This window comes from Patella vulgata, chromosome 9 (assembly GCF_932274485.2).
Source record: "Patella vulgata chromosome 9, xgPatVulg1.2, whole genome shotgun sequence".
Lineage (NCBI taxonomy): Eukaryota > Metazoa > Mollusca > Gastropoda > Patellidae > Patella > Patella vulgata.
The window spans coordinates 43,057,102-43,076,862 of NC_065887.2; the positions used below are offsets into that span (position 1 = coordinate 43,057,102).

Consider the following 19,761-nt stretch of genomic DNA (forward strand, 5'->3'; position numbering starts at 1 on the left):
AGATGTTATGGGTTGTGGTGTATATATGTTTCTATTGTAGTTATACTTTTGAAGTTTTGGTCTTGGTTTTATGGGAACTAGGATTTGATTCTTATGTTTGGTGGAATTTGTTCTTTGTGTCCTTAGTCTAAAATATTGAGGAGTTACTTTTGTTCTAGAAGGTTTTGTTGTACATTTCACTTGGAGGTTGTTTATCAGGTGATATGATTTGCTGTATTCTGATTGGTTATTTGGGTGGCGCATTTTATTAAAAGATATGAATTAGTATTTTCTCTCACTCTTCTTTTTCTACTTGGATGACTGGTTCCTGAGATTCATACAGCTCATTTCCACAAACTGGTAAGACACATTTACATTACATATAATTTAAAACACATGAATGCTTGATATGTGACTTTATTTTGTGAAATAAAGTGTGTAGAATGAATGATTCTATATTATGATTTTATGAAATAATTCATAGACTTTATCCAAAGATGTAAGTCAATCATTCGGTTTACTGTGATATGATTAAGATTGTATAACATTGACTTGTATCATTAGTTTAGTATGGAATGTATTTTTGTTCTTTCAGGGCATATTGTTATTTCAATTCATGAGGTTTTTTGACGTTCTTCCTATATGCTCTGGTGCTTCATCTCTAAACTGTAACCGCGTTCGCGGTAGTAGGGTGCTGTATTCTCTTTAACTATTTTAGTAGGGTGTTATATTCTGTTTAAAGATTTTAGTCAGTTTCCATTGTCCTGTTTATCCAGCTAGCCTTGTATTTCCAGTAGTTATAATTACTTTAGTTTAGTTTAAAGATGATATTGTAAGATAGTGAGTAGATTTAAGTGTCTTAGAAACCTGCTTTGTTTATCCTAGTTACTAACTTCACTCTTTTATTATCTGGTCAACTATCAACATCTCTATTTAATTACAGCACAATTCATCATTTATTTCAAGGTAGGTTTAATATTTGTTTGACTGGACTAGACATTTTAAACTATATAAGTAATTCTAAACTAATAAATTAATTATTAGCAAATTAGGTAACTTTATATTTCATAAATAAACATTGATTAAATATATTATCCCCTGTGTAATGTCTTGTTAATTGTTTTATACTATAGCGTTCCTAATTGTGTTGTCTGTAAAGTTTACAACTCTATGGTCACATTTATTTTCCTGGAAAGCACCCGTCTTAGGGTATGTTAGTTTGATATCTATATTTATATCATTCTTTGTCATAACGGATTAAATGTAAATATATAGTCTTGATATTTTAATACATATAATATAGTACTTATATTATAACTTGCCTCCTGAATTAGTAATTAATAGAATATATATCATTTAATAATTCACTTGTGTAAATAATCATTTTGTATCTTTTCAGGGTTTTTTTGTTCTGTAAAATATTATATTGTCCTGTTGTTCACTGGTCTCAACTGTTCTGTTCAACCCCGACCTGGAGTCGATCATGCGATCCTCCAGCTACAAAATGGCGCCCAACGTGGTATAGAGACGGTGGATTCCTGGTGTGTTTTGTGATCTGTGTTTTGCGAACTCTTACTTGATTTGTGTTTGTGTTGGAATTCTTGGATTTTTCTGGATTTCTGCGAAAGAGCTATGTAAGTTGTTTTTTCTTATACTTGGCCAAGTAAACATTTTGTTTCTATGAATATATTATTATAATTGTATTAATTGTTCTTATTATTAACGTACATAGTATATAAATTACAAAGTTGGCCAAGTAAACATTTTGTTTGTATGAATATATTATTATAATTGTATTAATTGTAATATTGAGTAGTTTATTGTTGTAAGTGTGAATGTGTATGTATATCTGGGGACGCCTTGATTGTCTGTCTTAGTCTTATACTTATAGTGTATAATATTTGTTCTTATTATTAACGTACATAAATTACAAAGTTAGTAAAATACACATATCGTAATTTAGACAGCTATATTATTATAAATAATCTAGGTGACTAATGCATTAAATTCTTTACTTCATAAATAAATACCGGTTATTTTACATATTTACTTATTCTACTTGTATATAGGTACATATTTTATTAATAATTGTTCATATAGTACATCTTACATTATACATTTATGTAGTAATAAAATTCATTGGTCATATTAGTACAATCATTCAATGGTTATTTGGTAAAATACATTTCTAACATTACAAATATCAACCTTACATAAATATTTAAATCATTGGAATCATAATTATTAGGGTGCTATTAATTACATAACATTATAATATTAAATTCTGTGTAAAACAGACATATGTATTTTATAATTAGGGTAGCTTTAAATTTCTCTTATAGGTGATAGGTTACATTGACATTGACCTACTGACTGTGACATTGACCTATTGACATTGACAGCCATTTTTTATTTGTTTACATTCTACATAGTTCCATAACTTAACATTATCAAAACACTTGCACTTGACTTTCCATTTCTATTTCTCCTCAGCATTTCTTTCCTTGTAACTTGACTTTAATTAATGAAGGTAAACTGATTGCTCATGACTTGCTTGATTTTCATTTAACCTTATCGTTCCAGTATTTGATTGTTTTTGTTTTCTTGTATTTTCATTTCTGAAGAGGTTTGAAAAGTTTCAGTTGGGTATTTCTTTTGGACTTGGATTTTCGGTGTTAATTTTGATATATATTCTGGTTTTGTTGTTGTGACTTCAACTTTGTAGATTGTTTTCGGTAGCGAATTTCACATTCCAGTCCAAAAATTTTGTTTGATTTTGATTTTCACTTAGATATTTTCATCTACATTTTGATTTTGATTTTCACGTAGATATTTTCATCTACATGGTGTGTAATGTGAATTTCCAAATTTTTTTTAGGTCATTTATTTGGTATTTATTCATTTATATTTTGTTGTTACATCGGTGCTTAGTTTACACAATGGCAGAAGCAAATGCAAATGAAGACGCAACTCGTTCAATTACTAATGAATTAAAAGTGGTAATGTTGCAATTAAATTTGGAAATGCAACATGAAGTTTTGTAAGGATGTACTAGTATATGGCCCTTTGATTGATACTCGTCCTCATCAATCTTCATCCCGTCTTCATTAGCCCAGGTTAGGAGCAGAACAGTAGGACGTTAAACTCCATTTCATTTCATATCAATCTTCATCTTTGTTAAATTTGTCATGCACGGTTTCAACTCCAAGGTGCTCACACAACTTCCACTGTTAGAAATTCTACTTCGCGAAGAACCCCAAGATCAGGCAATGAGACTTTTTATGTTAATTCCACACCATCATCGATTGAGATGTCAACCATCAAATTTTCAGAATACAACACCAGTGCAGAGTTATCCGGCATCAGCATCTTCTGTTTCCATACCCCATACACTACAGCAAAATTCTTCATCTGTTCAAATGAATCCAATTACTACATTTCAAAGATCTTCTTCAGTTTCCAGATTTGAAATGCCCACTTGTTCATACTTGCCTTTTTCATCTTCACCACGATTATCTTCATTTTCCGGAGACAGCAACAAAGGAGACGTTTCTTATCAATGGCGTCTGGAGATTGTCGGATTGGAGAGAGAAGGCCAATATTCTATCCCATCTATTATTAATGCCATTCGTAGAGCCGCACGAGGTACAGCTGCTGAATTTTTAATTGGTATTAATCCTCAAACAATAACTGATTTATTTATGCACTTTGACCCATTATTTGTTGATATTTTATCTGTAGATGTCTTGATGAATAAACTATACACTGCAAAGCAGCAGGAAAATCCATTTCCTCATGGGCATGTAAAATCAAACATATTCTTTCAAAATTAATTAATGCTGGTATTCTAGTTGAACATTCTTCAAATAAGATATTGAAGGACAGATTTTGGCATGGCCTGATCAATTCACAAGTCAAATCTAATACTAGGCACATTCTTGATGCTGATGTTTCATTTTCAGTTTTAATGACTGCAGTTAGGAAAGCTGAAGAAGAGATGCATAATTTCCAGTCACTTCTAATTTCGCTAGTTCTGGGTAATCATTTTATTTAACATCTACAACTTCAAGTTCTTCACACACTTTTCAAAATAAAATTCTTCAGCAGATTTCCGGTTTGTCAGAGCAATTGAAAACAGTTAATTCTCGTATATCTGATATGGAGCACCAGATGCAGCAACCACGACAGAGGTACTATAGACAGCCACCTACACAGTTCAATTCTTCGAATATGAGAGATCCACCTCGTCAAGTTCATGTTCCTCCTCCTCCTTTGTTCAATCCCACATTTCGCCCACCGAATCAGTTTTTAAATACAAGCGATTATCGTCCCAGGGTAACTCCTATTTGTTACGCTTGTCAACAACCTGGTCACAGAAGAGGGGATCGAGTGTTCTTTAAACTCGCAAGGACTTATTCCACGGGGCGGTCGGTAAGTCCTAATGTTTCTTGTCAACAGAATGCCTCATCTTTTATTTCCGATTTAGTTGGTTCATCGAACGTTGCTCATATTTTAATTAATGATATTTTATGTTCTGCATTATTGGATTCCGGTTCAATGGTTTCTACCATTTCTGCTGATTTTCATCGTCGTTTTTTACCTAATTTTCAAATTTACCCGCTTAACGATTTATTAGAAGTTCGTACCGTAGGAGGGATTAAAGTTTCATACTTATGATATATTTCAGTTCCTGTTAGAATTCCTGATAGTAGTGAACATTTGCAAGATTTAATTTTAGTTGTACCTACAAATTCTTTTAATTCTAAGACTCCAATGTTATGTAACACATCAACAGATTCAGATGTTTGGAATTCCACATTTTCACTTTTAACTACACAAGTTCAATCTAGTAAAGTTCCTTGTTTTTTAAAGTCCAGTTCAAATCCGGTGAAGATTCCTGCAAATTCGTCAATGCTTGTGGCTGGTACTTCAAAATTAACTAAACCATTACCCGGTAAATGTTATATGGCGCTAGATGATATATCACTTCCTGGTTCTCTTCATGTTGTTCCTGGTATAGTTAAATGTAATTTTACAGTCATCTAATAAAGTGAGAATTAACATCACAAATTCTTCAGACAGACCCATTACTATTCCTGGTAAAGCAGTTCTTTGTCAACTTCAGCAAGTTGAAGTCGTAAATAATTCTCCATTTTTATCATCAAATAATTCTTCAGTAAAGCCGTTTGATGATTTGTTTAATTTTCAGTCTATTCATTCAAAATGTACAGAAGAAGCTAACCAACTTAAAGATCTTTTACATAGTTATAAAGACGTTTTCAAATAGTCCCTTTGCTTCTCCAGTAGATCTTGTTCGAAAAAAAGACGGTTCACTACGTTTCTGTGTGGACTACCGAAAACTAAATTCCAGAACTGTCCATGATTCATATGCACTTCCCAGGATAGAAGAGACTCTTGATTCGCTTCATGGTTCTAAATATTTTTCTTCATTAGATTTAAAAAGTGGGTACTAGCAGATAGAAATGGCTGAAGAAGATAAACCCAAGACAGCATTTACAACTGGCAATTTAGGCTTTTGGGAGTTTAATGCTATGCCCTTCGAATTAACCAACGCGCCTAGTTCTTTCCAGCGTTGTTTAGAGCGGTGTATGGCGGATATTCATCTGTTTCATTGTCTTACATATATAGATGACATTATTGTTTTTTCCAAAACATTCGAGGAACATCTTATTCGTTTAGGGTCCGTATTTTCTCGTCTCAGGAAGCATATTATTTCAGAAGATGGTGTAAAAGCTGACCCTGACAAAATTTCTACACTTAAGAACTGGCCGATTCCTTCAAATGTTTCTGAAATTCGTAGCTTTTTAGGTTTTTGTGGTTATTTTATAAGATACATTAAAGATTACTCAAGGATAGCTAAACCTTTAACTGCTTTATCAAGACTTCCAGTTTCAAGTCTAGATAATACAGTTGTATCTGCTATAATTAATTTCACTGACGTTGATCTTGGTAAAATTGAAACTTTTTCTTTTAGTCAGAATGTTCTAGATTGTTTTGTTTCTTTTATTATTAGTGTTCCTGTGGAATATTCAAATTTAATGGATAAGTCAAAAGTTTACAAGGCACAACAAGATTGTGTAGGGATTCAGTTTATAATTCAAGCAGTTAGAAATGGATGTAAACCTACTGATTTTCATGGTGTTGATAAGGATACAGCTGCTATACTTTGTTCCTGGGATAACTTAATTATAAAAGATATTTTATATAGAAAGTTTTCATCTTCATCTGACCCTATTTTACAAATTGTATTACCTGTTTCTCTTCGTCGTCTGGTATTGTCTGCACTTCATGACAATTTGGGTCATATGGGTAGAGATCGAACCTTGGATTTGGTTAAATCTCGAGTTTATTGGCCACATATGTGTAGAGATGTAGAAAATTATGTTCGTATATGTGACAGATGTATCCGTCGAAAGTCTCCCCAACAGAATATTCGTGCTCCTTTAGTCGGTATTTCAACATCAGAACCTTTACAACTAGTCTGCACTGATTTTCTTTCTTTGGAACCATCTAAAGGTGGTATTGAGAATATTTTAATTATAACGGATCATTTCACAAAGTTTGCTGTAGCAGTACCAACAAAAAACCAGACCGCTAAAACCACCGCTAAAATCTTAATACAACATTTCTTCTTACCATATGGCATTTTTTCACAACTTCATTCTGATCAGGGTCGAAATTTTGAATCGAATATTATTAAAGTATGCAGTATCTTAGGTATAAATAAATCTAGAACAACACTATCATCCCATGGGTAATGGGTTATGTGAGCGTTTTAACAGAACTTTATTAAATATGCTTGGTACACTCACAGAAGATCAGAAAGTTCACTGGAAAGACTCTCATTTTTAGTATATGTATATAATTCAACAAAATAGGAGTCCACTTCTTATTCTCCTTTTTATCTCATGTTTGGTAGAAATCCAAAACTTCCGGTGGATATAATTCTTGGTGACAATTATTCTTCTGATATCAATTCTTCATACACACAATTTGCTTCTCAGCTGCAAGATAAATTCAATTTGGTTAATGAAATTGCTAAACAAAACATAGAAAAGGCTCAACATAGACAAGTTTCACTATGATACAAAAGTTAAAGGCGCTAACCTTCATTATGGAGATATTGTTTTGGTAAGAAATGTTCAAATTAGAGGTAAAAATAAATTGGCTGATAAGTGGGAAAATATTTGTTATACTGTTGTTTCACAGCCTGATTTCAGCATTCCAGTTTACACTGTTCAAAAAGATGGCACTTCCGAAAGACGCACCCTTCACAGAAATCTTCTCTTACCTATTTGTTCGTCAGGGCGCCCTATTCCAGCTCCCCGATCTAAAGTGTCACTTGATACTACTTTGTCAATTGATTGCAGTATTTCTGAAGAACCTATAACTCGGGTCAGTACTAGTGATGTAAATAGTGATGTCATTCCTCTTTCTGATGTAAGTAGTGGTGTTTCTCAGTCTTCTGATGCAGATGGGTCTGTGGTTAATATTAACGATAGTAATTTGGTTTCTGATGGTCACTGTTCTACTGATATTAATATTTCTTTGCAAAAAGCTCCCGATATTTTACCACCGGATATTTCTATTCCAGTTGTGTCAGATTCTCATTCGTCAGAAAGTCCTGTTCCTTTAAAACGTCAACGAAAACCATCGGGATGGATGAAATCGGATGCTTGGGTTTTAGGGAATACTGTTTGGGTTTGATTTTCAGTGACTATATCTACTTTTATAATTGATTTCTGCATTATTAATTAGGTTGGTTATATTACAAATGTATGTAGTTGCTTACAGTTTTAGGTGATGACGACTTGGATTTGTTTATGGATTATGATTTGGTTATTTGGTTTTTGTATTATATGTATATTGTTGTTTTTATTAAGGTGGATCATAGACTGGTTAGGACGCCACTTCTTGTGCTGGGGGGATAGTGTAGTAGGGTGCTATATTCTCTTTAACTATTTTAGTAGGGTGTTATATTCTGTTTAAAGATTTTAGTCAGTTTCCATTGTCCTGTTTATCCAGCTAGCCTTGTATTTCCAGTAGTTATAATTACTTTAGTTTAGTTTAAAGATGCTGTTGTAAGATAGTGAGTAGATTTAAGTGTCTTAGAAACCTGCTTTGTTTATCCTAGTTACTAACTTCACTCTTTTATTTTCTGGTCAACTATCAACATCTCTATTTAATTACAGCACAATTAATCATTTATTTCAAGGTACTGCTGAAATGCAGTAGGGTAGTGTAAAAAATGCAGTAGAAACCATGATTTGGCAGATTCCCAAAAAAGCGTAAATTTGCACTTCCAAGGGTAATTAATTTAGAAATGATACGCTGAACTGCAGGTCCAACAATTAACAATACAAAAATTGCATTAAATGGGTAATTAGATAAAATGTACACAAACAATGGTAACCATATCTTATCTAAAATTATTTATCATTAGGCCTATGTAATTAAACCAAAATTGAATATGTAGCCTATAGAAAGAAATAATTAGTAACTACTGGCAGTAGGCCTACCACTGCCACTTCTCTTTTGTTTTAACTTAGCTGTCTGTGTTAGTGTTAGCATGATTTTAAAAATATCTTGATTCCTTGTGACGTACGTGCGACGTACCACTGCCACTGTAAATTGGTCGCTATTTGTTTAGTTTATCGCTACGCATTTTAAGAGTATTTGGAACACGTGCCAATAATTATATCCGCTTTATTAACTCTAAAATAGGTTGAAAAGAATTTGAGAAAAAATCTTAGCTAAATTACACCTTACAATATCCCAAATCGATGTTAATAACCGAAAGTCGCAATCATTATTGTTTACATGCAAAGAGTTGCTTCCCTTAGTTCCATAGTTTTGGCGAGAATATTAAAAAACTCTTTGTTTGAAAATGCGGTAGATATCTCTTACCGGGCAGTAGAGCGGTACATGAGGCCTTTTCGCGGCACTTTACTGCGTGATGCGGTAGAGTTGACAGGTCTGCTGGTTATCATTGCTGATAGATTCACCTATGCTTTGTTTTTTCCCCACAGTTCTTGGAAAATATGGGCATGTCTTGTACATGTGTGGTTAATATATCCATATTTTGAGCCCTACAACATAAAGAACAGGTGAAGTTCTGATTGCTTGATGACTATGCTGATGATACATCGGTCAGGTATGTAAATGTTCTTAATTTTTTTATGATCAGGCTAAAGTTCAAGAAGCTACAGGGTTTTTTATATGCCCACATTTTCATGTGGAAGTATATTGTCGTCGCCCCTGTCTGTCCATCCGTCCACAATTGTTTGTGGACACTCTACATGTCACAATTTTTATTCTATTTCAACGAAACTTGAATTATAGGTTTATCTCGCTAAGATGTCGGTTCCTTTCGATATTGGCATGTATCGAACCGTAACTCCATGGATTCTGGCCCCTGATTGTATGAAAAATCACGTTTTTAGCTTGAGCTCCCTCTAGAGGTCACAATTATTATCTGATTTTAAAAAAAAGTTAAAAAATATCACCGTTACATCGTAATTCTGGCTCAGTTTGAATTTCGTGAAAATCGGACTAAAACCGACGGACAAAATGGACGCCCCTCGTACGCAAATAGTGTGTAACATCTGATATTTCAAAGTTGTTGACCGTCTAGAGGTCACAATTTTGATCCGATTTTGATGAAACTTGAAATACATGTTTATAACCCAAAGAAATTGGTTCCTTTTGATATTCATTTGAAAATCGAAATGAAACCACTAGACAAAATGGGCGCTCTTTGTACGCAAATTGTGTAAAAGTATAATATGCAAAGGTTGTCGAAGGTTATGGCCCCTGATTGTACGGAAAATACCTTTTTAGCTTGTAGTCCCTGTAGAGGTCACAATTTTGTCTGATTTAAAAAAAAAAAAAAAAAGATGTGTGAATATATCACCATTACACGCTAAAATCTTGGATCCGTTTGATAATCACGGATACCCAAACTTAACTTCCTGGATTATGGCTCCTGATTGTTCGAAAAATCGCATTTTTAGCTTGCAGATTTTCTAGAGGTCACAATTTTTTTCCGATTTTAAAAACCGTTCAAATATTTCACCATTTCACCATAATGAAGGTTGAATTTGAATTTCGGGAAAATTGAAATGAAACTGCCCAACAAAATTGTGTAAAAGTATATTGTCTACCCTTTAGCGGTCACAATTTTTATCCGATTCTGATGCAACTTAAAACATATCTTTATATCCCAAAGATCTTCTCAGTCCCTTTTGATATTTGCGCATTTCAGACCATAACTTTCTGGATTATTGCCCCTGATTGTACAAAAAATCCTGTTTGTTTTTAGCTTGTTCTCTATCCATCTCTTGCAAACTGTGGGCGTAGCCTGCCTGGCAGCTGGTGGTCATCAATTGATATAGAAAACCATTTATATCTTATTTCCAAAACCGTTCAAATGTGTCGGCATTACATCATAATTATGAATTTCCTGAAAATCGGACTGAAACTTTCAGTCAAATGGCAACTCTCCATACAATACCAAGGTTATGGACCATTTAGAGATCAAAAGTTTTATCCGATACTTAAAACGAGTATCACTAGCTCTTGCATAAGTTCAATTTTTGTGCCCATTTCAATATCCCCTACTTTTTTTTGAAGAGTATATATTATTGGCATACTTATTCAACAAGGACGTTACTCAAATATCTTATTTTTAAAGATAGGGCATAAATGGTCTAACAATTAATTTTATTTGCACAAACCAGTGAGGTGTTACATAGAAATAGAATTTTTTAATACAACTGTCTTAGTGCTAGGTTCCAACTATCACGATTCGCGCCAGGAAAACGAGTCTGTGTTCGTCAAATTTTACAAATTATCTTGGGGGGGGGGGGGCTGTTCGCAAACAACCGGCTGTACCATTTGTAACCAGAAATATTTTGGGGGGCATTTCAGGTTCTGTTCCGCTTACATTCATCGAGCCCGTATGCTTTTGCTCACAACTGGGGGTCTCTTAACCTAGGGATCAGCATAGAGCATAATAGGGTTTTCATCTGAAGTTCTACATACTAAAAGTCTCATGTTAAAATCAGACCTGTTGTATCTAACAGTATAATTACTTGCGTTCAATAACTCGGAGAAAAGAATGATTGCGGCCAAATTAGCTTGCGGACACTCAAGGGGTCAATCTTTATCGGATTTTGATGGAACTTGGAATTCGTGTTTATAACCCAAAGATCTTGGTGCCCTTGAATATTTGCATATATCGGATCGTAACTTCCTGAATTATGGCCCTTGATGGTACGAAAAATCGTGTTTTTAGCTTGTGGTCAATCTTGAGGGCACAATTTTTATCCGATTTCAAAAAACGTTTGAATGTATCACCGTTACACCCTAATGATGGTTGACTTCGAATTTTGTGAAAATCGGACCAAAACTGTCAGAAAAAATAGCCGCCACCCCCCCCCCCCCCCCATGTGCAAATGTTGTAAACATTTGGTATATCAAGGTTATGGACCTCTAAAGGTCACAATTACACCCTAATGATGGTTGTTGACTTCTAATGGCCACCCCCCTCGTATGCAAATAGTGTAAATATATGGTATATCAAGGTTGTGGACCCTCTAGTGGCTGCAATTTTGATCCGATTGTGAAATACATGTTTATAACCCAAGGATCTTGGTTCCTCTTGATATTTGCGCATATTTCCTGAATTATGACCCTTGATTATACGAAAAATCACGTTTTTAGCTTGTGGTCTCTCTAGGGGCCACAATTTTTATCCGATTAAAAGTTTGAATATATCATTGTTACACCCTAGTGATGGTTGAGTTCGAATTTTGTGAAAATCAGGCCAAAACTGCTGGACAAAATGGTTGCCCCTTGTACGCAGATAGTGTAAATTATATGGTATATTAAGATTTTGGAGCTTCTAGAGGCCACAATTTTGATCCGATGTTGATGAAACTTTAAATTTATATTGATATCAGAATGATTTGGTTCCATTCGGTAATTGCATATACCGATTTAAAAAAAAAACGATTGAATATATTACCTTTACACACTAATGTAATGGTTGAGTTCGAATCACATAAAAATTGAACCAAAACTGCCGGACATAATGATCGCACCTCGTACACAAATAGTATAAATATATGGTATATCAAGGTTGTGGACCCTCTAGTGGCTGCAATTTTGATCCGATTGTGAAATACATGTTTATAACCCAAGGATCTTGGTTCCTCTTGATATTTGCGCATTTCGGATCGTAACTTCCTGAATTATGACCCTTGATTATACGAAAAATCACGTTTTAAGCTTGTGGTCTCTCTAGGAGCCACAATTTTTATCCGATTTAAAGTTTGAATATATCTTTGTTACACCCTAGTGATGGTTGAGTTCGAATTTTGTGAAAATCAGGCCAAAACTGCTGGACAAAATGGTTGCCCCTTGTACGCAGATAGTGTAAATTATATGGTATATTAAGATTTTGGAGCCTCTAGAGGCCACAATTTTGATCCGATGTTGATGAAACTTTAAATTTATATTGATATCAGAATGATTTGGTTCCATTCGGTAATTGCATATACCGATTTAAAAAAAACCGATTGAATATATTAACTTTACACCCTAATGTAATGGTTGAGTTCGAATCACATAAAAATTGAACCAAAATTGCCGGACATAATGATCGCACCTCGTACACAAATAGTATAAATATATGGTATATCAAGGTTGTGGACCCTCTATAAGTCACAATTTTATCCGATTTTGGTGAAACTTGAAATATATCGTTATAACCCAAAGATCTTGGTTCCTTTCGATATTCGTGCATGTCGGATTGTAACTTCCTGAATTTTTAGCTGGTGGTCAAAATTTTTATCCCATTTCGATGAAACTTAAATTATATCTTTATATCCCAAATATCGCAGATCCTCTCAATATTCGCGCATTTCAGACCATAGCTTCCTGAATTATGGGCCCTAATTGTACGAAAAATCGCTTTCTCTATCCATCTCTTGCAAAATGTGGGCGTATCTTGCTTGGCAACTTCTGGTTCTCTTTTCTAATTCAGTTATAAACTGCCACATTTTGACTTCATTTTTCCACTGCTCACATATGAATTATTCTTATGCAATGCTGGAGGATTCTTTAAACTATTAGAGGCCATACTAGGCTTTGGTGAAAGACTATTGTTACTACTAAGATTATTAGTATTTATACTACTACTACATGGTATAAAAACTACTGTTTTTGTTCAGATTATTAGTTTTACCTAGTATAAAAACTATTATTTTTGTTCGGATTATTAGTTTTACGTAGTATAAAGATAGGTTGCCAGGCAACGAAACATACGCCCACAGCAGCTAAATCGTCCGGGCAGTAAACAAGAGTTGTCACATATGTTTATATCAAGATTCATTGAAAATCAATATACTTGTTTGTCTCAAGACTTTAAACTCTGTGTATCAATCTGAAGTCAATCGGATAACTTTAGCCTCTAGAGCGTCACAAGATTTTTCAAAGTGATCAAGGGCCATAACTCTTGCAGTAATTATCGGAAATCGTTGAAAATCAATGATTCTTCGTCTCATGACCTCAAACACTGTGTATCAATTTAAAGTCAATTGGATATTAACTTTAGCCTACAGAGCATTTACAAGATTTTTTGAAGTGATCAAGGGCCATAACTCTGGCAGTCATCATCAACTTTGACCTCTAGAGCACCCACCCATTTTGAAGTGATAAAGGGCCATAACTCTGGCAGTAATTATCGGAAATCACTGAACATCAATAGGCTTGTTCGTCTCATGACCTTAAACACTGTGTATAAATTTAAAGTCAATCGGATATTAACTTCAGCCTCTAGAGCATCCACAAGCAATTTCAATGTGGGCGTATAAAAACTATTGTTTTTGTTCAGATTATTATTTTTTTTCTCATGTGTTTGGAAAAAGTACATGTTCTACAAAATAAAACTCTATACCATCCGAAAGGTATTTAGTTCAAAAGGTGAATAACTAAAACTTTGAAAATGATAACAGGAAGTGATGTCATCAACGACAATAGACCTATATTAGACATCAGAGAGAATTTTTTCGTTTTTCAACCAATTTGGATGCGACTTTCACTAATTTGTAACTGTTCATATTTCTCGGCTTTTATGTCGAGACATTGACTACTCTGACGCATGCCTTGGCAGTTGGAATTCGATATAAGAGTAGGCCGTAGTGCCGCTGTCCGGGCAAAATTTCCCTCATAGCACACTGTATGGCGTATGCCCGTCTTCATTAGCCCAGGTTAGGAGCAGAACAGTAGGACGTTAAACTCCATTTCATTTCATTTCTCTGACGCATGCATATGGCCCAATTTGATTAAGCCAAAAATGTCAACAAAAACTTTTCGATTATCTCCCCTTTGAAGATGTTAGATTTCCAACTTCTTTAAACATACATACACTATGCAAGAGCTAAAACTGCCTATTGCAGGTCTTTCGGCCTGAAATGTTATCTAAATTCTTAATTAGACATTTATTAACAAAACAAGCTCAAAATCAACTAGCTTGCAATGTTTATTGGATTAGGCTCCGATTTCCTGTTCGACATCCATTCATAATTTAATCATTAAATGGATAATTGAGACTATGTTTTTTATCGTACCGACTTTAGTAATAATGATCGAGGCTAGGCCAAAAGTTCTATCGCTAAAATCTTTTTATGAAGGGATCAATTTGACTGAAATTTTCAGCAAATTCCCTTTACATTATCTAGTTTTTATACCCTTACATTTTCATATGGACACTCTAGAGATCACAATTTTCACCCAATTTGATGAAACTCGAAATGCATGTTTATAACCCAAAGATTTTGTTTCCTTTCGACATTTGTGCATATCAGATCGTAACTTGCTGAACTTGGTCCCTGATTGTATGAAAAATCGCGTTTTTAGCTTGTGGTCCCTCAAGAGTTCACAATTATTATCTGATTTAAAAAAACGTTTGAATATGTCACCGTTACACCATATTGTTGGTGGTTGAGTTCGAATTTCATGAAAAACGGACCAAAACTGTCAGACAAAATGCCCCCCCCCCCCCATGTGCAAATGTTGTAAACATTTGGTATATCAAGGTTATGGACCTGTAAAGGTCACAATTTTGACCGGATTTTAATGAAACTTGAAATACATGTTTATAACCCAAATATCTTGGTTTCTTTCGAAATTCGCACATATCGCATCGTAACTTCCTGAATTATGGCCCTTGATTGTATGAAAAATCACATTTTTAGTTTGTCCCACTAGAGGTCAAAATTTGTATCCAATTAAAAAAAACCACATGTGAATGTCACAATTTTGATCCAATTTTGATGAAACTTGAAATGCATGTTTATAACACAAAGATCTTGGTTCTTTTCGATATTCGCACATATCTGATTGTACTTTCTTGAATTATGGTCCTTGATCGTAAGAAAAATAACGTTTTTAGCTTGTGGTCCCTTAATTTAAAAATTAGTCACAATTGTGATCCGATTTTGATGAAACTTGAAATACATGTTTATAACCCAAAGATCTTGGTTACTGTCAATATTTGTGCATATCAGATCGTAACTTCCTGGATTATGTCACCTGATTGTATGAAAAATCGTGTTTTTAGCTTGCGGACCCTCTAGAGGTCACAATTCTTACCTGATTTAAAAAAACGTTTGAATATATCACCTTTTCACGGTGATGTTTGTTGAGTTCGAATTTCATGAAAATTGGGCCAAAACTGTCGGACAATATGCAAATAGTGTAATGAAACGTGAAAAGCTAAAGTAATTTTAGTTTAAATATATCATTTGTGTGGAAATTACCACTGTTCGGTTTGTTGTGCCGTATTATTTATCAATATGGAGATTTCTGTTTTATGGATATTGCTATTGAAGGTAAGATGCTCAATCTACGCATCGTGGCACGTTTTTATAAATTTAATATATTTCAAACGGTGAGTGCGCGTCTTTTAATAATAAAGCAGAAATATAGTTCGGTTGTTTTTGCTGAATTTACTCTCTATATTCCCGTGGATATTCAAATTGGGCTCTGACTGGTCGGTATTGATAAATGACAACATAATATTCGCCTTTCCGTATACGATAGATTAAGGCCCATATTTTTATTTCATTAAATGAAACTTATAGTATGCAATACAAAAGGGTTCAACGTAGTTCATAGCGAGCACACACGCCTATCTAAAGACCTGTCTTTAATTATACAAAGACCTACGTAAAACACACGGTCGAATGATAAATCGCACGGTAAAACAGTTTTACTTCCCAAATTTTGATTTAACACGTACGTGTCAGATAAAGCCTGTTGGTCCTTGATTATACTCGCCAATTAAACAATACACAACATTGACATTCATTTTTTACCGGTCGGTTAATTAACACACCTCTACTGAAAACGCGCCGTCGCACAGTTTTTCACCCCTATCGTTAATTAACTCACCTCTCAGACAGTTTTTCACCCTCGTTAATTAACACACCTTATTTACAGTTTTAACGCGGTAATGCCGAGTAATAGTCGGAAAATTAATTTTCTTTCGATAGACGTAGAGATAACGCCCAAGACATAATTTTCTATAAGGGCTGTGCACAGATTGACCACTTAGTAGTTCTCAGTGATAGCAGTCATAATTTTTATCCGATTTAAAACAAAACCTTTGAATATATCACCACCATTACAACCTCAGTATAGTTGAGTTCCAATTTCGTAAAAATCGTACCAAAACTGACCAACAAAATGGCAGCCCCTCGTACTCAAATAGCCTAAAAATATGATATATCAAGGTTGTGGACACTTTGGAGGTCACAATTTTTATCCAATTTTGTTGAAACTTGAAATGTAAGTTTATAACCCAAAGATCTCGGTTCCTTTTGATAATCACGCATATCGGACCGTAAATTCATGAATTATGGCCCCTGATTTTACGTAAAATCGCGTTTTTAGCTTGTAGACCCTATAGAGATCAGAATTTTTATCCGATTTTGTTGAAACTTGAAATGTAAGTTTATAACCCAAAGATCCCGGTTCCTTGCGCAGTTGACGATAAATAGGCAAGTTTGCATGCGTCATTTTTCACATTATTTTGCCTGTAGTATCACCGGAAGTTTAAGTCTCATTTTGGCAAAAACTGTATTTTTATACGCCCACATTTTCATGTGGACATATATTGTTGTCGCCCCTGTCCGTCTGGACATCCGTCCGTCCACCATTTGTTTGTGGACACTCTACAGGTCACAATTCTTATCCGATTTTGACGAAACTTGAAATATAGGTTTATCACCAAAAGATCTCGACTGCTTTCGATATTGGCATGTATCGGATCGAAACTTCATGAATTATGGCCTCTGTACGAAAAATCACGTTTTTAGCTTCTGGACCCTAGGGTGCATAATTTTATCTGATTTTAAAAAAAGTTTTCATATATCACCGTTACACCCTAAGAATGGCGGAGTTCGAAGTTCGTGAAATAGCGCAAAAATATGGTATTTCAAGGTTGTGGACCCTAAAGAGGTCACAATTTTTATCCGATTTTGTTGAAACTTGAAATGTAAGTTTATAACCCAATTATCTGTTTCTATCGATATCCGCGCATATCGGATTGTAACTTCCAGAATTATGGCCCTTGATTTCAGACCATAATTTTCTGGATTATTGCCCCTGATTGTACAAAAAATCCCGTTTGTTTTTAGCTTGTTCTCTATCCATCCCTTGCAAAATGTGGGCGTATCCTGCCTGGCAGCTACTGGTTATTTTGAGCAAAGAAATTGGTTACTAAAAATAGACTACTTTCAATTCATTTTATTTATCGAAGGCTCGGATTACCTACATGATGCCACAGCACAGAGTATAAATATTTTTAATCTGTGGCCACAGTAACTTACAAATTTTCTCCTTTCTCTCAAAATATTCACAAAATAGAGTTCCGACAAAGACAATTTAAATTCCATAAGTTACACTTTACCAGCAAATTATAATATTTGCAACATACTCTTACTGATATATGTCAAACACTATGCCACATAATATGACACATATAAAAGCAAATTATAGTCTGCAAAGGATGAAGGTCATTTGCGCTGTCTTGGAAAGTACGAATTATATTTAATGGGTGATCAGAAAGAAAATGCAATGGTTGGGGCTTTAAAAAATATATAGGTGTGTAAATAATTGATCTCCCACAATTTGTATTCGGTTAGGAGGTTCGATCAACCGGGCGATTTTTCATGCTCCAGTGATAGGTCAACAGGGCATGACTGGAGTGTGGAGAAGGAGGACTTGAAATACCAAAATGGCTAAAGCACATGCGAGTACATGCATGTGTACATTTGTCTTGATGGTTGTTGTACACACCATGGGACAATAGTTGCGTGTGATAAGTAACGTCAAAAAGTTCAAATAATTCTTGTATAACCGCGATTGTGGGACATTTTGCAAAATGAAATGGGGTTTAACGTCCTACTGTTTTGCTCCGAACTGGACAAATGAAGACAGGCATATGCCATACAGTGTGCTATGAGGTAAATTTTGCCCGGACAGCGGCACTACGGTCTACTCTTATATCGAATTTCAACCCCCAAGGGATCTTTTACGTGCACGCCAATGTGTACACGGGACCTTGGTTTTTTTAACCATTCGAACGACTAGACTGCTGTCCTTGTCGTGCATCACTGACTAGGGGGAACCACGCCAGAAAATGTGGATGAACTTCCTCGGCCAATGCAGGGATCAAACACCCGACCTCCAGACTAGCGAGCCAGCGTCTTAACCACTTAGACACCGTGATCCCCCCTGGATATTTTCACCATAAATTAACACCTCAGTGATCACAAGATGAGTTTAAAGGGCGAGTGGTAGCAAAAAAAATGGTCTGTGAGTAATGTATTTTATTGTAGACTTTTGTATCCAAGAGCCATTGTTCTTGTTTTTGAAATAATTTTTTCATCTTTTCAGGTGTTGTGACAAAATGGTGTAACTTTACCTTGCCCTTAATTCCTGAAAGATCTGAACATGAGTGTTGGGCATTCATGTTTGATGTGACTCCCATTTAAGTGTCTCAATATTTCATTGTTGTGGCACCACAGAAAGTAAATAACAATTTCAGTGTTTTCCACAAATTAAGTTTGTGGCAGTATGGATGTTGTGACTCCTTTTCTTGTATAGTGAAAATGGGACTCATTGGTTTTAATCTTTAACCCCTCACCCTGAATTTATAGGTTTTAATCTTAAATACCTAACCCTAATCCAAATAGAAAGTAGGAAGTTCCATATTCAAAAATGGCGGGCGATGGTATCCTGGGCTATCCTGACTTGGTAAAGGTTGTTCTGGCTTTATAACTGTTGAATGTAAGCTCATCCGTTCTGGCTTGGTAAAGACGGTCAAAAATATCCTAAACAGTCCTGGATTAAAACAATCCTGATAGTATCCCATGCTTTCCTGCCTTAAACAATGCTGATAGTATGCTAAGCTCATCTGGCTTGGTGAAATTGGGCGATATTTTCCTAAGGCGTGAAATAATACTGATTGTAGCCCAAGCCTTGCGGGCTTGATAAAAATGGCGGACGATGGTATCCTAAGTTGTCCTGGCTTGGAAAGGGTTGATTATATCCCAAATGGTTCTGGCTTTATAAATGGTGAATGTGGCTCAACAGTTCTGCCTTGGTAAATATGGTCGATAGTATCATAACCTGTTCTGGCTTGACACAATCTTGATAGTTTCCCATGCTTTCTTGGCTTGAAACAATCCT

At 34.9% G+C, this 19,761-nt stretch overlaps 1 long non-coding RNA gene across 1 annotated transcript; it reads left to right on the forward strand.

Moving 5' to 3' along the window:
- Positions 1 to 641: 641 nt before the first annotated feature.
- LOC126832354 (uncharacterized) lies at positions 642 to 19,402 on the forward strand. The gene is made up of 5 exons (XR_007684680.2): positions 642 to 945; positions 1,113 to 1,188; positions 1,379 to 1,613; positions 9,030 to 9,154; positions 18,967 to 19,402. It is a non-coding gene; the product is annotated as an uncharacterized LOC126832354 (long non-coding RNA).
- The last annotated feature ends 359 nt before the right edge of the window (positions 19,403 to 19,761 follow it).